Source organism: Pipra filicauda, unplaced genomic scaffold, assembly GCF_003945595.2.
Source record: "Pipra filicauda isolate LSUMZ 115617 unplaced genomic scaffold, ASM394559v2 scaffold26_size5592650_pilon, whole genome shotgun sequence".
Taxonomy (NCBI): Eukaryota; Metazoa; Chordata; class Aves; order Passeriformes; family Pipridae; genus Pipra; species Pipra filicauda.
The window spans coordinates 4,908,378-4,920,472 of NW_024104387.1; the positions used below are offsets into that span (position 1 = coordinate 4,908,378).

Genomic DNA, 12,095 nt, shown 5'->3' on the forward strand with positions numbered 1-12,095 from the left:
AGATCATCAATAAAATGATCCAAACTGACAAACACAGTTTAAATGGCCAAGTCTTTCAGGACAAATCTTACACAAAGCATCTGCAGCAACCATTGCATTTTCATTTCTCATATTCATGTCTTATTTTTTTTTCTTCTTCCTCCCTTTAAGAAAGTGGTTTTAAAAACGAAGTTCCAATAAAGCACCATATTAGGATGTTTATAATAGCTTAAGGGAAAGCAAAACAGTATCAGAAATTTAAACCTTTGTGGGCAAGGAAGTTACCCTGTTTCCATGCCCTTAAAATCTAGCCTGCCAAGAAGCTAAATATATCAAATATTTTTTAGCACACATGGAGTCTTCCAAGGTCATGGATGCATTTCATTTCCTCTAATTAACTGTTTTCTGAGGTTCAGCCCTAATTTCTGTTAATAGTAATTGAAACCTTAGCACACGTGCAAGCAATGTGTTTAATACATTGTTACATGATTGTCCTGTGTTCTACAGGAAAACTGTTTGGGAAGATGACCCAAATGAAAAAAAAATGCACTGTTAGTTTTAATATTTTTAAGGGGAAAAAAAAAAGGAAAAGGTTTTCAATGAAAGAAAATAATCCAGAAGATTTGACACAGTCATGGCACTGGGTGAGTAATTATCCATATAGAACAGGTCCCACCAGAGCTCATTTTGTGTTTTGATTTTGGGGGGGTAAGGGGGTTAAAATGGGATCTACAATAGAAGGATTCCAGAAAAAGAGGAGTGATGAAGTTTGAACATAACTTTTCAGGGGATGTTTTCAGAAAGCTGAAGAGGTTAAAAATCACTGTGACTAATCTCTCTCTTACCTTGTCTGGGAGAAGTTAGACAGAAATGAAGAATTAGGAAAAGAAAATTCCAAAGGATGGCAGGCTTCTCCTTCCACATGGATGTACATGCATACTACAGCAATCTGAAGTACAAGTGGACTGGTGCTGCAAAGTAATCTAGGCCAAAATAGTAAAAGTTATACTTCTCCCTGAATTCAGAATTCATATTGAATTTGGACTTCCTATCATAGTCCAGCCTAAAAAAAATGGACAATTAAAATATTGCAAGAAGATACTTTAATCCACAGAAAGAAAAGCATGACTTTTCTTAGGAAAAAGATGCAAGACAGACTTTTTAAAAAGGGTTTAAGCTGGAATTCTCTTGCTGAATTAATCCTAAATAATGATTCTTAATCACACGTGAAACTTGATACCTGCATATCCCCTACCCATATTGATCCAGAATTCTTGCAGACCCAATTAACAGCCTTAAGGCTTTAAGAATTATTTGCAGGGTACATTTGCCACATGGTAAAAATAAATTTATCAGGAAGCAAAGCAGGAAGCTTTTATTAGGGACACCGTAATTGCTCTCCATTCCTACAGCAGAAAGTAAAAATAAGTATAAACTGTGATCAGAGACTGATTTTGGTTAATACTTGTTTTCAATGCCGGAATTTTACTTTTTTTTCATTTATTCTGAAGTTTCCAAGCAGCTTGTGAAAAAAAAATATGGACAGAAAACTTATTGCACTTCTACCAGTAGAAGTTTAGAGAAAAGCTTTAACATACATTTCTGTTGACTGGATGATTGCTGTCAGACTGTTGCAGGGTTCATCAGCTGGTTCATGTCTTTGTACTTTTCCATAGAGAATTTTAAGGTAGTGCACTTAAAAAAGCAAAAAAAAAGAGTATCAATAGGAATGCCTGTAGATAAAATTGTCTGTCACTTCCTATTGCAACACTGCAGCTTTGCAGTTATTTGAGATCTGACAGAATTGTGATCATTTGTGTTAACGTGTTTGGCTTCAAAATGTTGATTTTCAGCCAGCATGGTCCAACTGTTTCCAAAAAAAAAAAAAGGGGGTAAAATTTGTTATATAGGCTAAATACATGTAAGAACATTTTAGGAAGATTTTAAGGAAGTAACTTGATGTTTTACAGAAAGAGGATTCAATTTGGGGATGCAGCTATGACTTTTGCTTGTCTCTTTGGAGCTACCCAATTTTAAAATTTTTCTAAAAGTCTCACTCAAATAACACATTTATACCAGGCAGGTGTTAAAAGTTTTGCAGTTTCAGAATACAACATTAATTGATTATGCATATTCAGATCACCATATGTACATAGCTAAATGTTTGTCTGCATCAAAGCATTGCAAGAAGAAAGCTGGGATTAATAGAATCGTTTATTCTACTTTTTCATAGCTTTACATAGAAGTAGCTGTTGGGCAGAGGGCTGGTGCTTCATCCTTTGCACTCATTTAAAAGGATGCATTTCCATTTTTTTCCCAGATAGCCCCTAAATCACACTGCATTTTTGTCATGCTTCCAGAACTGCCCAAAACACAGTTTTCTGACTTGTTGCAAGGATATACCAGTATTGACATGAAACTTTAAAATTATATTTTCTTTGCCTGCTCCTTCCACACTCCCTTTTTTATCCTTCCCTCTGATCTAGATTGTATCCTTTTCACCTCAAATCTAAAACCTGATAACTCCTCTCTACATTTGTTCCCACACTTGAGTCTGATCATATTTTCCTAGTGGGTGTTTATTAATGAGAAACCAGTGACCTATTTTTCTGCATGTTCTCTTCCTAAGACTCTCTTCAAGATGAATGTCCTAGTTCTAAAAGACAGAAGTGGTTTTGTTCAAAAACGCCACCAAACTCAGGTTTGTTTGGTTTTTTAAAATTATGAGCAATATTTTCTATTTTTTATACACATATTCACAGAATTATAAAAAGTGTTTATCTGTTCTTTTAAAAGGAATGTTAAGCCTAACAGCAGTCTTGTATAAAGAAATTCAACACCAAAAAAATCTGATGAGCAGGTACCCTAACCTATGTTTATATAAAAATGTATATATTTATATAAAAATCATTGTTACCTTGTGATATACTGAACTTTCACAAAACAAGAGACTGATGTGCTTTTACTAGGAAATACATATTTTGAGTTGAATCATGTCATACTGCAATAAGGCAACAAAACACTCACCAGTGCTGTGTTTAAATCACCAGATCAAGTGATTCTGCTTTTTGAGATAGTGTTTGCTTTATTTAAAACATAGCATCTTCATCCACAAACAGTTTCAGGCCTTTCTTTCACCTATTATCTCATAACATAAAAAAAAAAATCCAAGACAAACCCAAAACAATTCCAATATTATTTGAAGATGTGAGAATCCAGTAACGTAGATGAGATACGGTGATCCCGGGATGAAGAGGGTTTAACTAAATGTGAAGCATATTAATTAACCCTGAATCCAGCAATTTTGGCTCAGAATACAGGCAGAAAAGTATGATTATGTTTAAACATATCCTGTAATTATGCATTTTTACATTCTGTTACCTTGCAGGATGCTTTACAGCTCACAGACAATATTTATTTTCTTCTTTATAATACAGCTCATTTGTTCTCCTCACATTTACTAAAGGTTTGTCCAGTTTCAAGGTGAGGGGTAGCAGAAAGCAGTCCTATGCATTTCTTCCTGCTTATCTTTCCTGAATGGCCCAACCATTCAGTGGGAAAAGGATTTATATATCCTGTACTTCACGCTCAGAGGACTAAAGCTGCAGCAATGATCCAGGAGCGTTCTGATGCTGCCATTGTAGCAGAGTTTAGCAGTAAAAGAAATGGTCAGTGTGATATATCACTGTGCTGCACCTGAGAGTGTCACAGTGTCATGCTCTGAAGTGGATATTTTAGCACAGGATACCAACACTGACAGGTGCTCAGTTCTCCTGCCAGTCCCAGAATGGAATAAGTCCTTGTTTTCTCTTTCTCCCTCCAGTAGGGTTGGAACAGAGTGAAAACAGCTGTTCTAATTTTATAATAGACATCTAACAGGGCAGGCTGAAACCAATCCACTTTTTACCCCCTATCCCACAGATGTTCCCGGGAACATCTGGGCTTTCACCAGCAGGATGAGAACAGCTGGCAGCAGCTTGGCTTCTGAAGCCCCTTCTTCCACCCTGAGTGGGATTCACACACAGATGGGCTCAGATCCCCTGAACAGTGCACTATAAGGAATGTAAACACAGCATGGACAAACCCATGCTCCAATCCTCCACACAGTGATGGAGGTGGCAGTGATGTAGATTTTCCCAAGCAAATGTTTTCCCTAGAACAAACTGCATAGCTTTGACCAGGAGAAGGAAGGAAAATATTCGGTATTGCTTCATCATTTGCTCTTGACTGACATTATTAGTTGCATTTGCAGAGGATTGCTTCAGTTAGGAAAAATGACTGTAGCATTCCTTTTTCCTAGAAATGCTCCCACTGTTTCTGGAGACAATCTCATGACTTCACAGTGTTTCTATTTTCCAGAAAAGCCATGTATTTCTCCTAGCTGCCTGCATCCTTTTCAAAATCAGCTCAAGAGTTGAATCTTATGACATCTGGTTGCTGGTTTCCCTTGCCCTTGAAGTCCAGCTACAGTACAACACAATTAATTCAATCACCTGGTCTTTGTGGGAGGAGCTGGATAATGGAGAAATAAAACAAGAAGGGGTATCAATTGTAAAATAGCCAATTCACAGAAAAAGTGCTGAGTTGCATGACATTGTGAGAGAGGCAAATGATAGAGCTGTGGAATTATGGCATTCCAGGGAGCCTGAGGTTGAAATACAAATCACCCTTTTTCAAGCTGTTGCTCCAGACTATGCAAATGCACTTATAACTTCATTTACTTAACATATTTCTTCCCTCCCCCCTTAATTTTACACTAAGATGACATTTTTCTTTTGAAACAATACAGAGTTTGAAAAACAGTTATTTCCTTAAGGAGAATACTCTTCTTGACAATCTTCACTCCTCTTCCTGCACGGAAAACAGTATTTTTTAGAAACAGTTTTATTAATTCTAGAAAGCATTTAACTGCATGGGATAAAGGAACTTGCTCAAGACAGCAAGAAAATTAGTTTTTATTGGTTGATTCCTCAATCTAAATACAATAAAATAACTCTCACTCTTGTCCTCATCCTCAGAACCCCCTTGGTGGTCTTTCATATCAGAACCATTTATGCCAGATATTAGTTATGCCACAAGGCAAAAGGTTCTGAATTGAAATATTTTTAAAGCTGCTTTAACAGTATTGTGACATGGTCTTGGTATCACATCATAATCCTTTTTTATTGTTGTTGTTAATTAATGTCATTAAAATATTCAAGCAATACAACTAACATTTATGCAGCTCCAGGCTGCAATTTGCATGTGATTACTCATATGACTTTAAAAAGGTTCATAAAGTACTTTTTACACTCAGTTACAAGTGTGAAATACCACATACCAAAGGCATTTACCTAAAAATATGTTTCTCTATAAAAGTCAGTTTATACAATTAAGTGTAGTCCATAAAAAACCCCTTTCAGACAAGTTTGTAAGGTGAGGTATTAACTCAAAAATTAAAAACCAGAAAATAAAAAAAGCCACCAAAACCTTTGTTTACCTGATTCACAAACATAAATCCTAATTTCTTATTGAGAAAAAAGCCAGGGAAAATAACAATTGCATAGAGGTAAATAAAACCTGCTGATTTTATAATCCCTGCTTTTGAATTCTTAGTCCTCTTGGAAAACCATGTGGTTGCAATTTTGAATAGAAGCAATTATAATTTTTGAAAGTTTTGTCCAGAGAACCCCAACAAAAAGCACTCTGCTCCAGCACATTGAAATCTCGGGCTTCAAAGTGTTGCTTGTTCACTCCAGTATTTGATCCCTCTTTGGGGAAATGCACAGTTGGATAAAACCTTCTGATAAACTTTTTAAAACTTGCTTTCTGTCCTGCTTTGATGCCTCTTACCAAAAACCCCAAACAACTATGCTCACTCTGTTTTATTCGAAGACTTACACGCTCTTCACATTTACATTTCTTAGACTTGTTTCCAGTTTTAGTTTCTGAAAACTAGCAAGGCTGCTCATCCTTGTACTCCTGAATCTGTGCTGGATTGTTGCATTTTCTTATCAGCTCCTCAAGGTCTGATCACATAAAAATATGTATTGGTATTTGCTTACACAGCTATTGCTGTTCTGCTTTCTTTGCAAATGAAAAAAGGAAAGCTGTGTCTGGCAAAGATGTTTTTCCCAATTGATTCAAATGTATTTCTATTTAGATAACATTTTGTAACCCAAAATACATTAAAAAAGCCCTTTAACTCCGATTTCCCTTTTCACACATGGTTTCTTATAGTGACTGAGTTTACATCCAGCTGAAACAAAGCTCTGAAAACCTTCAGTAAAAAGCAAACAATTGGGAAAGATCAGCATGAATTGGGAGCCATTCAGTCAATAGGATAAAATGCAGAAAAGCTATTTCAGCTACAGAAGAGAATATGCACAATTATTTGATATCAGGCAAACTAAGACATAAAATCTCCTTTTATCAGCTGGTCATCTTAAAAAAAAAATTAAAATCAAATCTTAAATGAGCATGTACAAATCCCATACAATTTTACAAGGTACAGAGATCAGTAAATATGTGTGGCTAAGCCAGTGCTCAGCATAACTCCATGCTTTTCCCTTGGTAAGGATGCATTAGCTAGAGCTAGATGTAGCTATATAAATAGTCTGAAACTGCACTGGACTTTTATTGCAGCTTCAGTAGAATTTGATTGGCTTGAATTTCATAGGGATTCATTCAAATCTGGAATAAGAAAAGAATCTTTTGTGATCTAAACCGAAAACCAAAATAGCCAGTTACAACTCAATTATATAGGAAAGAGAAAGAAGGAGGAGGAGCTGCAATTCAGCCCCTGCCTGGGCCCTGCTCTCCTGCAGTTACACATTGGCAGCCTGGATCTCAAAGGGAAGGGAAAGGCAGGGGCAAGAAGCACCATCTGAAACAAATAAAAACCTCTAAACACAACCTGGCAGTGAAACAATAGAACTGTCCACAGCAACTGAACAACAGGTTATCTGTGCACTCTGGAGAACATTCCTCTCAAATCCAAATTTGGCAGCCAGTTAAACAGGAGCAGAGTGACTGTAATTTGAATTTGACATATCAAATTCTATTAAAATTCCTTTGATTTGTGGCAATAAGCCTTCTCACCAACAGGAATCCAGCCAGACTGAAGTGCATCATGTTCTTGCATCATGGATTGAAAAAAAAAAGGTAATAAATTAATGACAAGCAGAAAAGACTGCTTAGAAAGCATTTTTTAAGCTTCTCTTAAGCTTACATTTTTTTACCACAAACCATGTGCACACATACAAATTAAGTGGAAGTCAATGGAACATATGTAATGATTTGTGGAACTGTTATATGTGTATACCAGTTCATACCACAGTATTACTATGAAAGTTGCTGCAGCCATAGAAAAAGTTGGGTTTTTTTCTGCTAGTAGAGTATATATTCACCAAGCCAGGAACAATGGAAAACACTGAAATGTCTTTTCTGCTCCGACTGAAAAAATAAATATTTATGATATTGGCTAGAGTTAGAAAGAGCTGCTATTATTATCCTCCTGAGGAATTGCATTTGGGAGTCTTCCTTAAACAAGGGGGAAAAAAAAGGAGATGGAGTCTCTTGGGAAGAAGTCATGAGTCATGAGTAAGTCCACAGAAACAAAGAAGAGACCAGCATAATCTTCACAAAACTGGAAAAGGAAAACAATACAAAACAGGCAAGGTGAGGAGCAGAAACCTAGTCAGGGTTGTTGGATGAACTCCAGGGTATAGAAGAGAAATTTTTTTGGTTGTTGTTGAAATTGGGTATTTTTCATGCCTTTAAAGCTTCATGTTGTTTTAAGACTCCCTGAAAACTATAGTTTCTTGTATCGCTTCTAGCATTTTTGGAAGAGGTTAACTGTAACCCTTAGACAACATATCCATGGAGCAATGTGAGGAATTTGTTAGTCAGTTACTTGCCCTCAAACAAGACAGAAAACCAAACATTCAGGATGTTTCCCAAACAGATGGGATTTAGATTCCTACTACTGTGAAGCAGCAGCAGAGGAAAAAATGCCAGAGCCAAAGGAGGAAAGCGTGTCAGTGCATAGTAAAATCCTTGGAAGCCACTGCCTGTGGGCTCAGGAGTCTAACAAAAGCCTGAACAAGAAGAGTATAATCTCATTTGTGGAACAATCAGAGAGCAGATTGTTTGTTTAAAGCCTTATAAGCACTAAGTTGTGAGGTACCTCATCCAAATATCTATTGTTTGCTAAAACATACAGTGAATTCCAGTTTATTTCTTAGGCCAAGAATGAAAGTAGGTATCAGCATGATTAAAACCAAACTATGCTTGCACTACAGAACAACAAAATGATTCACTTATCAGATCAGTGCCACATAAACAAGAAAATGTCATAAAATAAAAGCACTATTTGGAAACTTCCAGGATTTCCTCAAATAAAGCTTAGGATTATTTTCCTTCTAAGAGTGACTTAATAGTTACTTGACATTTTGCTATCCACTTTTTTAACACTTCAGTCAGAAATCTAAAGATGCCTTTGGACAAAATGTAATTCTATATCAAGTGTGGTTACCAGAGACCACCTCATGTCCCTTCTTAGCATGGTAAAATTGCCTTACCTTTTATGTACACCTTAATTTGCTTGTATATTTTGGTGACACGTTATCACAGGTAAATTTGGTTATATAATGGCTGACTGGGATTCTACTCACCTGCAGAGAAATAAATGGTAAGAGTTTACTTACAGTTTTCATGTTCTGTCCCCCTGTTTATCTAGATCAACCTACATTCCACTGGATTTCATATGCTCTGTTTTTAAGAGGAATTCTAATATTTTGTCAGGAACACTGTTCTTATAAATGAATTAGACATGGGGTGCAACAAGTACTTTTTTAAAAAAAGGATTTTTACTAAACAACTGCTTAAAAGTGGGTGCATAAAACCTCAGCAAAACCTAAGTGGAACCAAACAGGAAACTGGGAGCTGTCACCCATGCTGTCACTAGGGCTAATAAGATGTTACTTCTTAGCCAAATCAGAGGAATTTTAGAACAATTCTCCTGACTGATAGAATGATTTGACTCTTGCAAGGCAGAGGAACAAGGAGAGGGGCAGAAGGGTTGTTTGCATATCCATGAGAGAACAATTATACCGTATGCAAAGGAGGAATGTTAAGCAGACATTGTTCACGGGAAAGGACCTGAAGTTAACAGAAATCCTGATCGCAAGTTAACATATTCCACAAACAGGATTATGGAATGTTTTACTGATGAAACATTTAACGAAAAGGGGAAAAGACCCCAAACACCCCAAAAAGCCTTCAGCAACATGAGAATTAATAATAAGCCAGGAGAAATCTAGAGTCACTGAAATCTGACCCAAGTGTGTATCCAGACCCTAAACCAAATTACTGAAAAATAGTTCAATGTTTTCTATCCTGAAGATACATTTTATGCTCTTTTCAATCATTCAGAGATGATTAAAGAAACCCACATGTGTTCTACACTCAGATAACCTATATATGCAATTTTAAGGAAGGGAAGGAAGAAATAAACTGCAGATGCTCTTTTTAAACCTATTAGCTGTTGAACCCATCTGCTGTTTTCTCTGGGATAACTGCATGTTTACCCTGCAGGAGCAAATTTATTCTCTTCCCTACGAACTCAAAGTCATTTATTGACTTTTTAGAAAGTCCTCTTTTGAACATGTCCAGTCCTAATGCTCTAGACCAAACAGAGCTAAGCCAGCTTTAAGTGAGATACTGAAGATGGTCTGGGCATTGCAATAACTTTATTAGCTTTGTGCTACCATTGCTGGGCTAGTGCTGCCTTAGTACTGGTATGTCACACTCCAGACTATGGTGAGTGGGGCTCACAGTTTTATAAATCCTTGCAAGGCAAGTCATCTGAATAAGCAGCCTGAATTATCCCAGTTCAATGTAGTCCTTGTATAATCCTATATTAGCCTATAAAAGTGAGATCTGGTGGAGCAGCATGCTCAGTTGATCTGATTTACACAAGTATAAAACCAGAAATAAAATGAAAATACCTGTCTCAGATTTAATCCCTTACCTTGCTGAGGTCTCTCTTGTTTCTTTCATCTGAGATGGATTCTTCACATACAGAGTAATTTCTCTGTTCACGTTGAGAAGAGGAGATAATGCCACACCTCAAGTACACAGCTATGACTATTTAAACAGTGTTTTTGAATGGCATGAGAAATGCTCAAATGGGAAAACTTTGCAAAAATGTTGTCATCCTCTGTACAAGCAGGAATATAGCATCTGCATTTGTCTTCTATATAACTCAGGCAACAATATCCTGGCAACCACATTTCAATGGAACAAATCCAGGTAATTAAAATGACTAGATCTAGCATCCATCTCTTTTTATCATCCCACTTGATAGACCAGACTTACTTAGTCATTTGGGAAGAGATGGTCAAAAATCTGCTACATAGAGCTAAGTAAGATGTTATCTGTCTCTGAGCTCCAGAGCCTTTAATTTTGTTTGCCATTGTCCATTTAGCTGTGTCTTTCACAGCACCATCTTGCTGAGAACTTCAAAAATGAACTTTACTGGTTTTTACCTTATACTTTGCAGACATGTGCATGGTTTGCTGGATTTCATTAGTGCTTCACTAATAACCCTCTCAAGCTTTGTATTTTCTGTATAAAAGGCTAAAAGGATTGAATTCACTGCACTGATAAACCACTCAACATATTAAGGTCCTGACTGTGTCCACTCACTCAAACATTTTGCTACATTCCTAATATATCATTAGTTAAAACCTTCCACACTTCTGCAACTGCACAGCTTAATCCCCCTGGAGAAGCCCAACTACTACTAGACCAAGACAGTAAAGTTTGAGTTCAACAATAAAGAGTTTTTTGGGTTCCCTTTATTTCAATGGTCACACAAGCAACTGTTCTGGCCTGTACATTGACATGTGGAGACCTCAGCAGTCACACCATTCCTCTGAAAGGGAAAACAGAACGGATGCTACTCTGCAGCAGAGTACAAATCACACCCCTCTTGGTCAAATCAGACCTCAAACTGACTGTTGCAGAAAGTAAAAGAAGTGATCTCGCATTTTTTTTTAGATCCATAAACTGTAAAAAACCATAAAAGTAACTGTAGGGATGTATTTTATCTACATATCTACATTCAAACTCTTTATCTCTAGGATTCAATTCTCAGCCTTAGATACCATGTGATGACCTCATTGTCTCGAAATAAGCACCAGAAGAGGTGTTAAGAAACAGGCACAGGAGAGCTGGTAACCTGCATAAATACTCTGTGTTTCCTTGCACTGTGTCACCTCAACTTTAGACCACAGTCTAACCTGTTACAACTACCTCATTCCCTTCCTGAAAAGTAAAAACTTCATTAATGGAGAGGAAATTTCTGTTCTCACTATTCATATCTAAGATGACTGGTACTTCCACAGTAACCCATTTTAGCAAAGTCAAATACCCTGGGGGAACTCATGAGAAAGTAAGGAGGAAAGAAAGAAACTAAATTCCTTCTTCCAAGAAGGTTGACTCATCATTCCATTTTTCAAGCTTACCTTCACAACCATAACTATCAAATGCAAATAGGTTCAATTGCACAATGTGAAGAGACTATTCCCTTATTTATATTTTGCCTGGTTAAGAGACTAACCTATCACAATAGGTCATGTGCATGAATAAATTTGGCTTTCGAATATGTAGAAACCATAGCCCTGCAAAAACACACAGACCCACGGTGCCAGTTTTTCTTATGGACTCCGTGGAAGAGTCTGTCCACCCAGTCATTCTCTTTTTTTTTTCAAAATTTACTTTGCATTTTACCTGACCAAGAAAGCAAAAATATTTCCCCGTTTGATTACATGCTCAGTCACTACCAGCTCACATTCTACTGCCCAGTTACTGGGCTGAAACTTAACCAGGAAAAAGCCTGCCAGCATTTTTCACACTTACAGCAGAAGAGGAAAATACACACCTACACAACATCTCCTGCTGCCCAAGTGGACAAAACACATGTCAACAGAAACAAAACACAGTGCTATCAGCTTCTGCACAGAGGGTGCCCTTCTAGCATTTGGAAAGGGCAAGAATATTTTCATTATGAATCACGAAGTAGAGCAGCTTTTGCTACAGATTCACAACAAATAGCTCACACCATTTCATCT

The 12,095-nt window shown here is 37.0% G+C and overlaps 1 protein-coding gene across 4 annotated transcripts in view; it reads right to left on the minus strand.

The window, feature by feature from the left end:
* IRAG1 (inositol 1,4,5-triphosphate receptor associated 1) overlaps positions 1-12,095 on the minus strand; it is a 105,454-nt gene that overhangs the window by 70,660 nt on the left and 22,699 nt on the right. For 2 of the 4 annotated variants that reach the window (XM_027737032.2, XM_039382468.1), the window contains exons 3-4: positions 1,578-1,674; positions 825-962 (exon numbers count right to left, since the gene is read on the minus strand). The gene's annotated coding sequence lies outside the window, so the exon portion shown is untranslated. Of the gene's footprint in view, positions 1-824; positions 963-1,577; positions 1,675-9,991; positions 10,113-12,095 lie in introns of those variants that run through there. The other 2 variants (XM_027737076.2, XM_027737042.2) reach the window with 1 other exon arrangement.